Raw genomic sequence first — 17,618 nt, forward strand, 5'->3', positions numbered from 1 at the left:
AATTAAGCTATGAGGACAAAGAAGATTGAGAGTCCATAAATGTTAACAACTGAAGGACATAGCAGTGGAGCCAACAGGTGAGAGGGGTTTAGCTGCTTGTTAGATTTGTACGAGACATGCATAAACTGTGTCCCTAAAGAATTGAAAGAAACTGCCCTAATGAATGGCACGGAAGAAATCAAGATGCAGTAACTCAGCCACTGCCGGGCAACAGTGCTGGAGATTTTATGCATCATGCATGTGTATTCCAAAGAAGTTGATGACTATAAAGTAGAATTATTAAAAAGAGTAGATAGGGTTGGATGAAGAGTGAAGGTGGCCAGAAATGTTAAATAGGAACAGAGTACAGAACTCTGGCTCTTTCCTATTGACTCTAGTTGATCAGTCAGCAGAACAGTCATCAACCTTAACAAAGGGAGGGCAGTGTGAAAGCAAATTGGATAGCTATTAACTTGGTAGCTTTGGCAGCAGGAGAAATAAGAAACATTTATCTTCACCTGTAAGGTACATTTGTTTGAAGGGAAAGCCAAACCCTAATAATATCTTCTACCTTCTTATTTATGATCAGTCAGTCTGTGGGCTTTATCCATTTGGTACTTGCATTTTTGAAATGCCAGTTTGTTGTAATTCCATCCTCATGTGACTATTTGTCATCTCATTTTATGTTTATTTTAAAACAAAAAGGGAATCAAGATCATTTTACCTCAATTCAGGAAAATGGAGTTGAGACCACAATCAGATCAGCCATGATCTTATCGAATGGCACAGCAGGCTCAAAGGGCCGAGTGGCCTTCTCCTGCTCCTAAGTTTCTATGTCCTAATTCATTCTGCCTGTTCTAGAAACATTGAAATAGCATCAGATGTGCAAATTTGTAGAAGATACTGCAGGTCAAATAGTGTTCTTTACTCCAAACATCACTGCATCATGCAAATATGTAAATAGTTGAACTCAATCTACGGTAAACAACAGCCAGACAAATCTAAAACTCTTGATACTGCAGGGGACTTCTGCATTTGCGGCTATCTTAATTTTTGTGTCTTTTGTCTACTACTTAAATTCTCTGAAGTGGATGATCAAAATTGTGAAAATGTGCTACTCTGTTCAACAGAAAACCACAAATTAGTTCATTTCTTGCCAAGTTGATGGATTACCTTTAAAGTTTATAAAAGGGACAAAATGCCCTACTTCTCCCAATGCCAATCATCAGCATTGAGACTAAACTATGTATGTCCTCAAGGCATTTCTGTCTGGTCATTTTTTTTTCTTTTGATATATTTGTGCATTCACAGGGTTGAAGACAAATCTAACATTTAACATAACATTTGTTCACGATCATAACCTCAGAGAAAAAAGATTTAGAATTGGGTCTAATAATGGCAGAGTCTTCCTAAAATCTACATTTCAGCTTAATTTGGGCAAAATGTGTTCTAGCATGACCCTTGATGACAAATTTAGTAAATTTTCAGTTAAGATGCTAGGTACAGGGGGTAGTTAAATTAAAGGAAAAACACCATTCGTCTTTCCTTGGGAAAATAAACAAACTTGCAATCATTAATACAAACGCCAGAAATAATGGTGGAATGCAAAACCAATTTATTCACTCTTTCAAATGCCCATTCACTTCTACATCCTATAATTGAATCAAGTTCAGACTGATGGTTTTCTGTTTGTTAGCTTTAATAGTCACAAATGAAATTTGTTGATTCAATCTTAACCCAGTCCCCAGCTCACAGCATTAGACTGGAAATAACTGGTAATGTTAGCGAGACCACAAGGACGGCTGCGTGAAATGTAAATGGCACATAAGGAGTGTTCTGTGAGAATAAAGCACAAAACTGTGGTAAAATACAGACGTTTTTATTTTGCTTCCTTTCCTTCTATGACTGACCTGGACAGGCTTGCCAGTGATAATGGGTGCTCAAAATATGAAAATGGTCCATTTCCCAGCACCAACATCCTTTATTCTATTGAACATCAGAATATTCAAAAATAGGGAAACACCTTCCTTAAATTAAAAAAGACCCCAAACTGCACTTGAAAAAAAAAATCAAGACTGCTTTCATCCTGTGTTGAGTTGTGATCATACAATCCTTCAATGAAATATTATCGCTTTTTACTTGGGATTATGTAGGATATACAGCACAAAAACAGGTCGTTCGGCCAACCAGCCCATGCCGGCATTTATGCTCCACTCAAGCCTTCTCCATCTTTCCTCATCTAAATCCATCATTGTAAACATCTGTTCCCTTCTCCCTCATATGCTTGTCTAGCCTCCCCTTAAATGCATCTATACTATTCGTTTCAACAACTCCCTGTGGTAACGTGTTCCACATTCTCATCAATCTTTGGGTAAAGAAGTTTCTTCTGAATTCCCTATTGGATTTCTTGGTGACTATCTTATATTGATGGCCTCTAGTTATGCTCTTCCCCACAAAAGGAAACATACTCTCTGTATCCACTCTACCAAAACCTTTCATAATTTTAAAGGCCTCTTATTAGGTCACCCTTCTTTTTTTCCCCAAGAGAAAAGAGGCTCAGTCTGTCAATCCTTTCATGACATGTATACCCATGCATTTCTGGTATCATCCCTGTAAATCTTCTCTGTACCCTCTCTAGTGACTCTATATATCCTTTGTATAATACGGCGACCAGAACTGCATGCAATACTCGAAGTGTGATCTAACCAAGGCTCGATACAGGTTTTGCATAACTTCCATACTTTTCAAATCTATCCCTCTAGAAATATAGCCTAGTGCTTAGTTTGCTCGCGACTTTTAGTGATTGGTGTATTTGTACTCCGAGATCCCTTTGTTCCTCTACCCCACCTAGACTTGCACCTTCCAAATAACAAGTGACCTCCTCTCTATTCTTGCTACCAAAACATACCTCCCATTTGTGTTGAACCTCATTTCCAAATTATTTGCCCATTCTGCATGTTAATTTATGTCCTCTTGTAATTTGTTGCAGTCCTCCTCAGTATTGATTATCCCTCTCAATTTTCCTTTATCCGCCAATTTAGAAATTGTGTTTTTGGTTCCAAAGTCCAAATCACTAATGTAAATTGTGAACAGTGGTCCCAGTACTTTTTTTTATTTAGAGATACAGCACTGAAACAGGCCCTTCGGCCCACCGAGTCTGTGCCGACCAACAACCAACCATTTATACTAACCCTACAGTAATCCCATATTCCCTATCACCTCCCTACACTGGGGGCAATTTACAACGGCCAATTCACCTATCACCTGCAAGTCTTTTGGATGTGGGAGGAAACCGGAGCACCCGGCGAAAACCCATGCGGTCACAGGGAGAACTTGCAAACTCCGCACAGGCAGTACCCAGAATCGAACCCGGGTCCCTGGAGCTGTGAGGCTGCGGTGCTAACCACTGCGCCACTGTGCCGCCCAGTGATCCCTGTGGAATACTACTTCCCATGTTCTGACATGCTGAATAACTACTCTCTACCCCCACTCCAAAAAAAAAACTTTAAAAAATGTATTCATGGGATGTGGGCGTCACTGACTAGGCCAGCATTTATTTCACATCCCTAATTGCCCTCGAGAAGGTGGTGGTGAGCCACCTTCTTGAATCGCTGCAGTCCTTGGGGTTGTGACGGCTCTGCCAAATGGAAACATATTAATTTGGTCATATGGGACACTGCTTGAAACTTTTTTAATTGGACATTGCAAATAAATTGTTTTATAAAAAGAACTGAACAGCAAAAACATGGTTGCACATTTGCATTCTGAGAAGACAAGGACTAGCTGACAGTTGAATAGACACACAACGGAAGTACTCACTGATTTAATTAGTAAGATGGGTTTTGTCAATAGTGATGATCAAAAGACATCAACAGCCTTTGACCTCGTAAGAGCCAAACTCCACCACTATCGAGTACGTCTGAAAGTCTTTGAAATCAAACAACCCTCCAAGAAGCTGTTGTTTCAAACAAAGATGGTCACCTGACCTACCTGATTAGAGATACAGCACTGAAACAGGCCCTTCGGCCCACCGAGTCTGTGCCGAATATCAACCACCCATTTATACTAATCTTACACTAATCCCATATTCCTACCAAACATCCCCACCTGTCCCTATATTTCCCTACCACCTACCTATACTAGTGACAATTTATAATGGCCAATTTACCTATCAACCTGCAAGTCTTTTGGCTTGTGGGAGGAAACCGGAGCACCCGGAGAAAACCCACGCAGACACAGGGAGAACTTGCAAACTCCACACAGGCAGTACCCGGAATCGAACCCGGGTCCCTGGAGCTGTGAGGCTACGGTGCTAACCACTGCGCCACTGTGCCGCCCTTGCTGGCCAGACTGGGGTTTTTTGAATTGTGCCTCACAGAAAGGAAACAGACTGCAACTGGACCGGCAGAAAGTCTCTCTCTCTCTCTCCCCGTCTCTCTCCAGCAAAGTCCCAGGAACCCACGGTGACAGCGTAAACTTCAAAACTACAGACAAAGCTCCACTTTGGCCTTCTGGTACCAGAGAAGACAGCCTGAAATTGTGCACCTGGCCCCAACGAGGATTCCAAGATCTTCACTTCAATCAAGGGTACTACCGCAACGACACTAAGAACCGTAGCTGTATTCCATTTATTACAAACTCTACTTCAACACCCCCCCCCCCAATTCTTTCTTCCCCTCTGTGTCGATTTGTGTGTGTGTGTGCCTCTCCTATGCATGCAAGCGTGGTTGCGTTGCATATCTTAGTAATTTTAACTGGGTTAGAATGATAATGCTTACATTTTTCTTGTTTAAACCTAAGAAAACCTGTCTGATTGGTTCATTTGCAATTGTAGTGAGTGTGCGGTGAGCAAGGGCTCACTGAGGTGGTAAGCTAAAATCACTGTGTTTTAAAAGATAAACAATGTTATGGCCAAACCAGAGAAGGGGCAAGAGGGGAGGCTGAGACCCTTCCTCACCTGGTCGTAACAGGGTGTAGGTACACCCAGAGTGCTGCTAAGAAGGGAGTTCCATGATTTTGACCGAGTGACAGTGAAGGAACGGCGATATAGCTCCAAGTCAGGATGGTGTGTGGCTAGGAGAGGAATTTGCAGGTGGTGGTGTTCCCATGCATCTACTGCCCTTGTCCTTCTAGGTAGTAGAGATCGTGGGTTTGGAAGGTGCTGTCGAAGGAGACTTGGCGAGTTGCTGCAGTGCATCTTGTAGATGGTACACACTGCTGCCACTGTGCATCGGTGGTGAAGGGAGTGAATGTTGAAGGTGGTGGATGGGGTGCCCATCAAGCAGGATGCTTTGTCCTGGATGATGTCAAGCTTCTTGAGTGTTGTTGGACTTGTGCCCTGTAGATGGTGGACAGGCATTAGAGAGTCAGGAGGTGAGTTACTTGCCATAGTATTCCCAGCTTCTGACCTGCTCTTGTAGCCACAGTATTTATAGGGCTGGTCCAGTTCAGTTTCTGGTCAATGGTAACCCCCAGGATGTTGATAGTGGGAGATTCAGCAATGCAATTGAACATCAAGGGGAAAATAGTTAGATTCTCTCTTGTTTGAGATGCCATTGGTCATTGCCTGGCACTTGTGTGGCACGAATACTACTTGCCACTTATCAGCCCAAGCCTGCAAGTTGTCCAGGTCTTGCTGCATCTGTACATGGGCTGCTTCAGTATCTGAGGAGTCACGAATGGAGCTAAACATTGTGCAATCAGCGAACGTCCCCACTTCTGACCTTATGATGGAGGGAAGGTCATTGATGAAGCAGCTGATGTTTGGGCTAGGACACTACCCTGAGGAACTCTTGCAGTGATGTCCGGGGACTGAGATGATTGACCTCCAACAACCACAACCATCTTCCTTGAAGCCAGACAGCAATACATTCTGCCATTTGTCGCCAACTCCTCATTCTCTGACTTTATTCATTAGTCTATTATTGGGCACCTTTTGAAAATCCAGAAAAATTACATCTACCGCATTACCATTATCTACTTTCTCGGTTACCTCTTCAAAAAATTCAATAAGGTTGGTCAAGCAAGATTTTCCCTTTTGAAATCCATGCTGACTATTCATTATATTTTTCAGTTCCAGATTTTCTTCTATTCTCCTTTTAGTAGGGCTCCATTATTTGTCCTAACACCAATGTTAAACTGACTGGTCTATAATTCCCAAGGTATTTTCTGTCCCCTTTAAATATCGGTATTACATTAGCTATCCGTCTGTCTCCAGCAATACAGCTTCATAGACGGCAAAGAAAAAACAACTCCTGTTCCTGGACTCAGTAAAATCACGCAGACCAGCATAGTTGATGATGATCAGCTACTGAATGCATGGCCACCCTCTCCTATACTAACTGGGTTGTTATTCCCATATCAGCATCACAAGAACTTAACCCAGAACAAAGCTGCTGAATTTGCACTGCAACATTCAGTCTCAATCCAAAAAGTTTCCACAAAATGCCAACTTAGCCACTGAGCCAAGGCTGACACTAGTTAAGCATTAGCTGTGTGAATGTCCCTTCAGATGTTACCCTTTGAAGGACACACACGTACACACAAAAACATTTTGATCTGGGTACCAAATATAATTGAAGGAACTTCTCAACTCAATACTCAAATAAAAACATAACCATCAGAGTCTGACCAAATATTACTTGCGCTTTTTGACAACCCAGCAGCCTCCTTACGCTTAAGTGTTATACTGCCATTGAATTTTACCGCACAAAAAGTGCCAGGCAATGACCATCTATCTTCCCCTTGACGCTCAACAGCATTACCATCACTGAATCCACCAACATCATCCTGGGGGTTATCATTGACCAGAAACTTAACTGGGCCTGCCATATACTGAGGTAATAAGTGCAGACTAAAGGCTGGGAATTCTGCAGTGAACAACACACCTCCTGACTCCCCAAAAGGCTGTCTACCATCTACAAGACACAAGTCAGGACTGTGATGGATTACTCTCCATTGCCTGGATCAGTGCACCTCCAACAACACTCAAGAAGCTCAACACTCTCCAGGAAAAAGTTGCCCACTGGACTAGCACCCCATCCACCACCTTCAACATTCACTCTTTCCACCACCAACGCACAGTGGCTGGAGTGTGTACCATCTACAAGATGCGCTGTGGCAACTCACCTTGCCTCCTTAAACAGCACCTTCCAGACCCACAACCTCTACCACCAAGAACAACAAAGGCAGCAGACGCATGGGAACACCACCAACTGAAAGTTCCCCTCCAAGTCGCACACCATCCTGACTTGAAACTATATCCCTGCTCCTTCAATGTTGCTCGGTCAAACTCCCTCCCCAACAGCACTGTGGATGTACCTACACCACATAGTCTGCAGCGGTTCAAGAAGGCAACTCCACCACCGGCTCAAGGGCAATTAGGGATGGACAATAAATGCTGGCCTTGCCAGGGACACTCAGATCCCATGAACAAATAAAAAACTTTACATCATATTGCACCATGAAAACACCCAGTGAACCTATCGAACTACATCATGAAGGCAAATGTTCTTGTATTGGTCGATAATGTACCAGTGCAACATACCCCATTGGCAGCAGCCATCTGAACTATGATTTCTATGGCAGCCTTATTGTAGTACCGCCCATCACCTCCGACCACCACAGTAGATCCCTGGCGATCCCTTAAGTCAATGGAAGCAAAGATGCACTGAACAAAGTTCTGAAGATATCGTGGCTTGGTTTGAAAAACGTTGGTTTTCTTCCGGAGCCCGCTGGTTCCCGGTTTCTGAGCATCATACGGAGCTGTAAGTACAGTCACTAGAGGCAAAGGACTCCCATTCATATCGAGATTCACGTCGGTGATTCATAAAACGTAGTCTGAGGAAAGGAATGAATAATACAGACGGGAAAAGTACAGAATTGCTTTTGAAAATTCTCTGGCGATATGGGTCGGTGAAGGACCGGATTAACGCTGCCGGGAGATTCAGATGTTCAGAAACAGAAAAACAGCGCCCAGAAATAGCTCCCTCGAACAGATACAGCACTTTCTGTAATCGAAGAAGCGTTGCCACACTTGTTCCAAAAGATCACTGTCAAGAAATCAGCACCAAAAAAAACAGACTGCTGTAAATCAATGAGAAGAAAAATTGAACTGTTCAGTTGGGAGCGAATTTTCTTTCAGTCTTTGCATTAGACAGACAGGTTCCCAAGACACAAGGCGAGTCTCGAACTTGCTGCTTTCTGTTGACAGATCTGACGGATGAGGAACTGTGAAAACGTCATGATCTCAGCGCCATCCCATCAAGAAAAGTCTGCTCTTCTCAAATGAGCGAAAGCCAAAGGCGTAGAGAATCCGAACTAGCTCTGGAGGAGATAACTGGGTATAGTAATGCGTACAACATATAGCACGGATTTAGGCACTAAATGTCTTGAGAATGTGATAAGAAGGATACGTGCCGACAGTTCTGATAGCTTCTCTTATTTATTGCAGTTTAAAAATGACACTACACGCAAAAAAACGAACACAAGTGACTATGTAGTTTATAAGCATTTAAGAACATGAACACTTCACACATTACATAAACATCTTCCACTGAACTTAGTGCACTGCGATTCACTGCTGTTCTTAAGTGTCAGAAAATAAGTGGATTTTCGAATCAGTTTCCTGTCCATCCGTGCTGATGCCCCCTATTTTTAAAACGATAATTGAATTTCATGCTGCACTCGTCTCCAAACATAGTTTAAGGGCTATTTTCACCACATACGTATATATTAAACGTAACCATCTGCACAAGATATCAAAAAAGAGATTCTATCTGTATTTTTTCAACTTCCCACGCTGCCCGACAGACATTAGATATCTGTATTGGTACGGAGTGGTCGTGCTGTGGAAAGGACTGTTACATGCGGGGAGAATTCATAAGTTCTGAGAAAGCACAACTATTTGTAATATCAGACGTTGAAGAACCTATTTAACACCCCTCTTGCCGCCCCCACCCCCCCCCCCCCGCCCCCTTCTTTCTAGTGCCCCACCAGCATTTATCCAGCCAATGCTTTTGTTTGCTACTTTGTCTCCTCGTAGCATCACCTCCTTGTAAAATTCAAGGAAACTTCTTTCTGTTCACAAGATTAATACTGTTTAGAACAAAATTGTAACCAGAGATATTAACGCAGAAATTACTGCTGGTGTCCTATTCAAGGTTTAACCGTGGATTACTAAAAGTTTAAGGGAATTTAGAACAATTCTGCCAAAGTCAGAGCACCAAAGCTACCAAAATCCCCAGATCCCATTCACGCTTGGTTACCTCAAGTATGTTGCTATATAACATGTAATCCACTTTCTAACTCCTAATAGTCTCATGGCTTATCTGTGTTAAATTCCACCTCATTGCCCTTTGACCATGACAATTAAGAAATTGCCATATGTAAGCATTTCTCATTGATTGACAGGAATAAATCCGTCAAAACAAAAATCAGAAAAGACAAAATATGGCTTAGTTTCATGCCTATATAAAGAATGTCGACTGCCTTCAGATAACTGGATACTGGGATTCGCCAAAGTGCATTTAAAGTTCAGTGACTGAAGCATATATTTAATGGGCCAGATTTTGTGATGGCAACAGCAACAAAAAGGTCAGCGTTCGCCGTCATTACTCCAATGAAACAGATAACTTCGAGAGTCCACGCATGCACGGAAGCTACCAGCGATTCAACAGTCTAGTCCCGCCGCTTCTTCAGCAGTCCCTCTGTTGAGATTGCAATCAATGGAAAATTTATGAATATAAATAACAGATGGGTAGTAGAGTGGGGACCTTTAGGGACTAAAAAGAAGCCTACACATGAAAGCAGAGGGCATGGCTGAGGTACTAAATAAGTACTTTGTATCTCCTTTTGCCAAGGAAGAGGATGTTCCCAAAGTCATAATGAAAGAGAAGGTAGTTGAGGTACAAGATGGGCTAAAATTGATAAAGCGGCGGTACTAGAAAGTCTGACTGTACTTAAAAGCTTTTAAGTCACCAAGATTGGATGGGATGCATCAAGGGTGCTGGGGGAAGTAAAGGTGGAAATTGCAGAGGTACTGCCACAATCTTCCAATCCTCCTTAGATATGGGGGATGATTCCAGAGGACTGGAGAACTGCAAATGTTATGCCCTTGCTACAGGCTATTCAGTTTAACCTTGGTGGTGGGAATGTTTTTAAAAACTATAATCTGGGACAAGTGTGGATTATTTAAGGAAAGCCAGAATGGATTTATTAAAGAGAAATCATATTTAACAAATTGATTTGAGTTTTTTAATGAGGTGGCAGAGAGGGTTGATGAGGGTAATGCCCATTGATGAACTTCCAAAAGCAGATTGATAAAGTGCCACATAAAAGACTTAGCAGCAAGGTTGAAGCCATTGGAATAAAAGGGACAGTGGCAGTATCGATAACAGCATATGGAGCATACGAATCAGGAGGAGAAGGAGTAGGCCACTCTGCCCCTTGAGCCTACACAGCCATTCAATAAGATCATGGCTGATCTGATTATAACCTCGACCCCACATTCCCGCCTACCCCCGATAACTTTTCATCTCCTTGCTCATCAAGCATCTATCTACCTCTGCCTTAAAAATATTTAAAGTCTCTGCTTCCACTGCCTTTTGAGGAAGAGTTCCAAAGACTCATGACCCTCGAGAGAAAAACAATTCTGCTCCTATGTCTTCAATGGGCGACCCCTTATTTTTAAACAGTGACCCCTAATTCTAGATTCTCCCACAAGGGGAAAATATCCTTTCCACATCCACCCTGTCAAGACCCCTCAGAATTTTATGTTTCAATCATGTCGCCCCTTACTCTTCTAAACTCCAGCAGCTACAAGTCCAGCCTGTCCAACCAAGAAGTTGGCTGAGTGACAGGAAACAGACAGTGGTGGCGAACGGTTGTTTTTCGGAAGGTATACAGTGGTCTTCCTCAGGGGTTGGTACGAGATCCACTGCTTTTCTTGATCTATATTACTGACTTAAACTTGGGTGCACAGGGCACAATTACAAAATTTGTAATGACACAAAACTTGGTAGTATAGTGACCGGTGAGGAGAATAGTGATAGACTTCAAGAAGACAGAGACAAGCTGGTGGAATGGGCAGACACATGGCAGATGCAATTTAATGCAGAAATGTGCAAAGTGTTACATTTTGTTGGAAGAACAAGGAGAGATAATGTAAATTCAAGGGTACAATTCTAAAGGGATGCAGGAACAGAGAGACCTGGGGGTATATATGCTCAAATCATTGAAGATGGCAGATAAGGTTGAGAAGGGGGTTTAAAAGGCATACAGGATCCTGGGCTTTATAAAATTAAGGCACAGAGTACAAAAGCAAGGAAGTTATGATGAACTTTTATAAAACACAGGTTGAGCCTCAACTGGAGTATTGTACCCAAATTCTGGGCACCCCACTTAGAGACGATGCAGAAAAGATTTATGAGAATGGTTCCAGGGATGAAGGACTTCAGTTTCATGGATAAATTGGAGAAGCTGGATTTGTTCTCTGTAGAATAAGGTTGGGAAAAGATTTGATGGAGGTGTTCAAAATCATGAGGGATCTAGACAGAGCAGATAGCAAGAAACTGTTCCTATTGACAAAAGGGTCAAGAACTAGAAGACACAGATTAAAAGTGATTGGCAAGAGAACTAATGGCAACATGTGGAAGAACATTTTTTATGCAGTGAATGATTACAATCTGGAATGCACGGTCTGAAAGGATGGTAGAGAAAGATTAAATTGTGGCTTTCAAAGAAGAATTGTATAAGTATCTGAAAGGAAAAAATTGCAGGGCTACAGGGAAACGGCTGGGGAGTGGGACTAGTCAAATTGCACTTGCACACACGCAACGGGCTAAATGGCCTCCTTGTGTGCTGAAGCAATTCTATAATTCTAAGACTTGATCAGAACTTCCACTCTTATGCTGTTAGTCACACTGTAAAACTCCCTCAGCATGTTCTGATGTCTCCCCATTTTTCTAGTACTACAATCTCAATTACAAGCAATTCGATGTTGTTCTGCGCAATAAAAACTGCCTGGTCTAAAAAAGTTAAGGGTGGTCTGGTAGTGTGATTTGAAGAAATTTAAACCAAACACCAAATTATGAATGAGGTGGTGTTGATTTTTTGAGGAAGTAACATGGAGGGAGAATGAAGGAAGTGCATTTGATGGATCCAATCTACATGGATTTTAGCAAGGCTTTTGACAAGCTCCTACATGGCAGACGAGTCAAAATTTAAAGCTCAGGGCATCCAAGGGAAAGTGGCAAGTCGGATCCAAAACTGGTTCAGTGGCAGGGAACAAAGGATAATGGCTGACAGAAGGGCCGTTTCCAGTGGGGTTCTGTAGGACTCAGTACGGAGTCCCTTGTGTTCGTGGCATCTATCAATAATTTATATATCAATAATAATGTGGAGGGCACGATTAAGAAGTTTGCAGATAATACAAAAATTGGCCATGTGGTCAATAGTGAGGAAGACAGCTATAGACTGCAGGAAGATATTAGTTATGAACAGGTGAGGAAGGGGTCATAGGCTCCCCTCTTGCCCTTCTCTGGTTTGGCCGTAACAGAGTTTATCTTTTTAAACAGTGATTTTAGCTTGCTCACTGTTCCTCAAATATAATTACAAATAAACCAGACAGATTTTCTTAAAGTTTATTAACTTACACTTTTCATGTTTAAACCTCTCACTCTAAACCAGTTAAAATTACTGAAATACATGATGCATCCACACTCACATGCATACGAGAGGCACATACACACATAAATAGATACATACAGAGGGGAAGAAAGAGTTGGGAGCTTGAGGTAAAGTTGGCAATACGTGGAATGCAAATACTGGGTTGTCTTCTTCTTCTTTGGCCTCCATTGAGAGACAATGGGTAAGTGCCTAGAGGTGGTCAGTGGTTTGTGGAGCAGCGCCTGGAGTGGCTATAAAGACCAATTCTAGAGTGACAGACACTTCCACAGGCGCTGCAGAAAGAATTGGTTGTCAGGGCTGTTACACAGTTGGCTCTCCTCTTGCACTGGCTTTTTTCCTGCCAACTAAGTCTCTTCGACTCACGACTCTTTAGCCCTGCCTTTATGGCTGTCCGCCAGCTCTGGCGATCACTGGCAACTGACTCCCACGACTTGTGGTCAATGGCACAGGACCTCACGTCACGTTTGCAGACTTTAAAGCGGAGACATGGACGGCTGGTGGATCTAATACCAGTGACGAGCTCGCTGTACAATGCTTCCTTGGGGATCCTGCCATCTTCCATGCGGCTCACATGGCCAAGCCATCTCAAGCGCCGCTGGCTCAGTAGGGTGTATATGCTGGGGATGTTAGCTGCCTCGAGGACTTCTGCGTTGGAGATATGGTCCTGTCACCTGATGCCAAGGATTCTCTGGAGACAGCAAAGATGGAATGAGTTGAGATGTCGCTCTTGCCTAACATACATTGTCCAGGCCTCGCTGCCGTAGAACAAGGTACTGAGGACACAGGCTTGAAACACTCGGATTTTTGTGTTTCGTGTCAGTGCATCATTTTCCCACACCCTCTTGGTCAGTCTGGACATAGCAGCGGATGCCTTTCCCATGCGCTTGTTGATTTCTGCTTCGAGAAATAGGTTACTGGTGATAGTTGAGCCTAGGTAGGTGAACTCTTGAACCACTTCCAAAGCATGGTTGCCGATATTGATGGATGGAGCATTTCTGACGTCCTGTCCCATGATGTTCGTTTTCTTGAGGCTGACGGTTAGGCCAAATTCGTTGCAGGCAGCCGCAATTATGTCGATGAGTCTCTGCAGATACTCTTCTGTGTGGGATGTTAATGCAGCACCGTCAGCAAAGAGGAGTTCCCTGATGAGGACTTTCCGTACTTTGGTCTTCGCTCTAAGACGGGCAATGTTGAACAACCTGCCATCTGATCTTGTGTGGAGGAAAATTCTTTCTTCTGAAAACTTGAACGCATGTGAGAGCAGCAGTGAGAAGATGATCCCAAACAGTGTAGGTGCAAGAACACAACCCTATTTCACGCCACTCAGGATAGTAAAGTGGTCTTATGAGGCACTGCTATGCTGAATTGTGCCTTTCATATTGTCATGGAATGAGGTGATGATACTTAGTAGCTTTGGTGGACATCCGATCTTTGCTAGTAGTCTGAAGAGACCACGCCTGCTGACAAGGTCAAAGGCTTTGGTGAGATCTATGAAAACAACGTAGAGGGGCATCTGTTGTTTGTGGCATTTCTCCCGTAGTTGGCGAAGGGAGAACAGCACGTCAATGGTGGATCTCTCTCCTCGAAAGCCGCACTGTGCCTCAGGGTGGACTCACTCAGCCAGCGTCTGCAGCCTGTTTATAAACGACTCAAGTGTAGACTTTCCCCACTATGCTGAGCAGGGGGATTCCACGGTAGATGTTGCAGTCACCGCGGTCACCCTTGTTCTTATACAGGGTGATGGTATTGGCATCGTGCATGTCCTGTGGTACTGCTCCTTCATCCCAGCACAGGCAAAGCAGTTGTAATTGAAGTTAAAGTCTTGGAGTCCTTCCTGGGGCCACGTGCATAATTTCAGGCTTGCTTCTCTGGTTCCAGAAGGCTGAAGGGAGAGTTCAACTGTCTTCTTGGTGGTCGCCTGTAAAGGTTCTGTAGTCTTGAGGCTTAGAGGCTGCCACCGTGGTTTCCCTGGGACTTTGCTGGAGAGAGACAGAGTGGGATAGATCCTTTTCTCTTCCAGTTCAGTTGTAGTCTCTTTTCTTTGAGGCACAATTCAAAGACCTCAGTCATACACTAGGTGTGTCATGTGACCATCTCTGTTTGAAACAGCAGTTCCTGGAGGGTTGTTTTAATTTCAGAGTCTTTCAAAAATACTCGCTGGGGGGGTGGTTTGGCTCTTTCAAAGTCAAACAGTGTCGATATCTTTTGATTACCACTATTGACAAAACCAATCTCGCTAATTGAATCAGGGAGCACCCTCATTGTTCCAGCTAGACTGGGTAATTTATTTCTGTCTCTCAGCCAACCTTTGTCTTTAAGATGCCCATGTGCATGGCCATTTTCTAGCTGTTCAGTTCTGCAAATAACTTTTTTTTTAAAAAGGCAATGTCCAGTAAAGGTTTTAAGCAATGTTCCATATGACAAAATTAATTTTGCCATTTGGGCTTTTGAGATTTCCGTCACACAATAGACTGCTCAGGTGGTCAGAAAAGTTTCAAATGGAATTCAATTTGGAGAAGTGTAAGGCAATGCATTTGGGGAAGACAAAACAAGGCAAAGGAATATTCAGTAAATGGTAGGATTCTGAAAAGTGAAGATGAACAGAGGGACATTGGATGCATGCCCAAAGATCCCTGAAGGTAGCAAGACATTGTTACGACTGCCTGGTTCCAGGTTTGTATTCATTTTCTAGAGGTAACTTTTAATTTGGGAATTGATATTTTCTTAATGCAAGACAAATGAAAAGACCTGGGTTGAAAAGCTGGCAAACAAATCTAAGGTAGTTACAAATCAAAGGGTAGCCCATGTTTATTTAGTAAGATCATATTGGGAAGTGTTAGGACGCAATACAATAAGAACTTCTATTAATTTGTTGACAGAGACAGGGTGTCTACCATCATCAGGGTTTAAATGATTCATATGACCTCCCAGAACAGAGAGAATATTTAAAATTCAAAAATATCTCAATGAAAGCTTACAGAAACAAAGTTAGAGACGTAAATGCCACGGAAACCACAGGTGAGCTCATTTAGTTGGGCAGTTGGAACCACTAAGTGTAGAAGGGTTTGCTCTGTCATTGTTTATTATCAATTATTTATGTGGGTACCAGGAATCAAAATGATTTGGAGGTGGAAACAATTTAAACTGCTATCTGGGACATTCCATATGTGCCATATTGCTATGGGGATAGAGGAAGCAGGGGGTGCCTTTTTTTTTTATTTATGTGGATGTTTGCTGACACAGTCAGTTAGCTGGCTTTGGAACAAGCAGTTGGCTTTTGGAAAGCTGTTGGCTTTCAGACAAGCAGTCAGTTGGCTTTTGGAAAGGCGCATTGTTACGACCAGGCGAGAAAGGTGTCGAGGGGTCTGTTACTATCTGCACCTGGTCTTATTGTAACAGGGTTTAATTTTAAACAGTGTTTTGAGCTTCACCTTTGTGAATTCTTGTTCACAGCTTTCCAATTAATTGGCAGAGAAATGAGCACAAACGGGTTTTTTTTTGATTTAAGGAAAAGTGAAAGTTATTAAACTTACTTAGATTATAATACGGTTCACGCCTACGGATATATGACGCGCCCATGCTAGCATGGACACGCAATATGCACATGCAGATAGGGACAGAAAAGAGAAAAAGATAAAGTGGAACAGTTTGAGGCAATATCTTGTTACTGTGCTTCGCTCAAGGTATAGTCCTCTTGTAGGTAACTCTTGCGTTTCGTTGGGGCTCAGTATTCTGCTTAAACCTTGTTCACGTAGGAAACTTTTCTCTGAGGTTCACATGTCTTCACAAGATTCAGTTCCATGACAGTTGAGCAGGCAGACAGGAGAGGCTGTAATTCTTGCTTCAGTTCCAGAATCACACAGCGTTCTGAGTTCAAATTCTGCTTTTCCAGTTTAAAAGTCCCCTAGTTAGCCAGCAGGTGGTCACGTGATTGACTGGTTTGACCAGGTCTCTTGTGTGTGTTGGGGCAGGGACTGGTTCCTTTGTTTCAATACTGTCTGGTACTATGCAAATGTCCTTCCAGCCAGGGGCTTGCAATTTTAAGTTTTAATGTTCATGTGGTGAAATCATGTGTGCCTCAGTCTTGGCAGGTGCGAGGTTTGCCTGACACCCATGATCATACTGGGAGAACTAGATTCGTGAAGTGTTGAAGGTAAACTAGAGGATTTGCCTAGCTGAAGCTAAAGGGAAAATTCCCAGGAAATCTCAAACCTTGCAAGACAGGTGAGAAATTAGGGAAATCAAAGTGAATTCCTAAGCCCTGAGATACACTTTGGATTTGACCCTGGAGGAGAAGTGAACAAACCAAGATCCTGCAACGTATAGGGAATTATCTGGGGGTAGAACTAACGGTCAAACAGTGTGTGTTCTGTTGTGATTTAGAGTTTAAAGTATTCATCTTCATGTTCCATTAAGCTTAAAATATGTGTTTTCAAACTGTGGTATTATTAGTAGTGCTTTGCTTTGTTAAACTCTTGTACAGTAAAGTTTTGAGTTTAAACCGTGAAGTCGTGTGGTGTAATTCTTTTTCAGTAATAAGTGGGAATTCAACTTCCTTATTTCAAAAAATTAACGGTCCCAAACGGGTTCGCAACAGGTAGACAAGGTGGTCAAGAAGGCATATGCGATACTTAAGAAGCCTTACAGGTAAGGCAGATGAACTCAGAGCATGGATCGGTGCATGGGATTGTGATATTATAGCGATTACAGAAACGTGGTTGTGGGATGTGCAGGACTGGCAGCTCAACGTTCCGGGGTACCGATGCTTCCAGCATGACAGGGGCAGAGGTAAGAGAGGAGGGGGAGTTGCACTATGATTAGGGAGGATATCCCAGGGGGAACGTCCAGCGAGGCCACATGGGTAGAACTTAGAAATAAGAAAGGGGTGATCACTTTGATGGGATTATACTATAGGCCCCCCAATAGTCAGAGGGAAGTGGAGGAGCATATAC

General features: G+C 42.9%; 1 protein-coding gene across 3 annotated transcripts in view; it reads right to left on the bottom strand.

The window, feature by feature from the left end:
* The window catches only part of pgm1 (phosphoglucomutase 1), a 94,130-nt gene that overhangs the window by 48,389 nt on the left and 28,123 nt on the right, over positions 1-17,618 (bottom strand). The window lies entirely within an intron of this gene.

The sequence above is a fragment of the Heterodontus francisci genome, chromosome 8, assembly GCF_036365525.1.
Source record: "Heterodontus francisci isolate sHetFra1 chromosome 8, sHetFra1.hap1, whole genome shotgun sequence".
NCBI classification, from domain to species: Eukaryota; Metazoa; Chordata; class Chondrichthyes; order Heterodontiformes; family Heterodontidae; genus Heterodontus; species Heterodontus francisci.